The 1,458-nt window shown below is 30.0% G+C and overlaps 1 non-coding gene across 1 annotated transcript; it reads left to right on the forward strand.

Moving 5' to 3' along the window:
* Positions 1 to 1,115: 1,115 nt before the first annotated feature.
* LOC126010502 (U6 spliceosomal RNA) lies at positions 1,116 to 1,222 on the forward strand. The gene has a single exon (XR_007496528.1). It is a non-coding gene; the product is annotated as a U6 spliceosomal RNA (small nuclear RNA).
* The last annotated feature ends 236 nt before the right edge of the window (positions 1,223 to 1,458 follow it).

Raw genomic sequence — 1,458 nt, forward strand, 5'->3', positions numbered from 1 at the left:
AACATATTTTGGAAGATGCCAGAACATAACATATTAAATAGATTTTGATAAATGCACTTTATTGACTTGATTGGCAGCTATGGAAAAATACTATATATGAAATCAACATTTTTACTATAAAGTATTATTATAAAATAAGTTTTATATATAGACTATTAAATTAATATGTTTGAACTGGGTATTAACCACAACATAACAAAGTACTAAATAAATAGAGCTAGGTAGGAACTTAGAAAAACTCTTACTCATTTTTCTTGTTTTGTAGCGAAACTGTGACCAGAGAGTTTATAATTTATTTGGAATATACAAGTTGTATGACAGAAAAAACTAAAAGCAAAAGTTTTTCAACAAACATTTTTTTGTACCTAACATTTTAAATACTTTTCTAGTTTTTCTGGTCAACAAACTTACTATTAGAGAATCTTATAGAGATAAGAATGAAAGTTGGTAATGAGTTATAGAGAATAATTGTATTTCAAATAATATTTTTCTTTCTTGAGAGGAAACTTGGTTGAAATCTTAGAAAATCAATTTAGTGTCATGATTTGTCTTAGGAAAGGCTAAAAAAATAGCAGTATTTGATGGTAGAAATATTTGTATGACTGAAGGAAAAGGAATTTTTTGTGATACATTCTCAGCTTTACGAGTTCCAGATTACTTCATGTTACATAGTTGTTCCATCCAATTTGATGGACTATATAAAATTGCACATTAAATTATTTTTTCTGGAACCTGTGCTAAGCATGTTGCAGTAGTTATTTGAAGCACTCAGTTTTCTAGGCCTGTTTCTTCATTCACTGTCCATTCCCACTACCACCCCTCAGTGAGCAGAAGGAAGTGAAACACAATTACCTTAAGAGCGCTAGAAATAGTCTGGCTCATTGTTTTTGCTTTCTATTTTCTTTCTTTCTATTTATCATTTTATTTCATATGTAAAATAAGGGCATAATTATCTGAATCTATTTGGGAGAATTAAGAGTGTCAGTATTTTCACAGGAAAGGCAGATGCAATGCTAACAAAAGTCTTATCAAATTGCCTCAATGAACTCTTTTGGTCATATCTTTATAAAAAGAGAAAAAGACAGACAAGCACAGATATAAAATAGATGTGGATAGTGCTCGCTTCGGCAGCACATATACTAAAATTGGAACGATACAGAGAAGATTAGCATGGCCCCTGCGCAAGAATGACACGCAAATTCGTGAAGCGTTCCATATTTAAAAAAAAAATAGATGTGGATAAAGTGTACTGAAAACATGTTAGAATTTATTAAAGTGCTCTAATTTGAAAAGATGTTTTAATCCCTATATTTATGGATGCATGATACCTAATAGCAAAACCCTGGAATTGGCCTAATGCCCATTAGCAGATGACTGAATAAAGAAACTATGGTGTATATATAATCAATGTAATATTAAACTGTTAGGGGATAAAAAATTAAAACTTAAAGTTACTAT

Source organism: Suncus etruscus, chromosome 5 (assembly GCF_024139225.1).
Source record: "Suncus etruscus isolate mSunEtr1 chromosome 5, mSunEtr1.pri.cur, whole genome shotgun sequence".
Lineage (NCBI taxonomy): Eukaryota > Metazoa > Chordata > Mammalia > Eulipotyphla > Soricidae > Suncus > Suncus etruscus.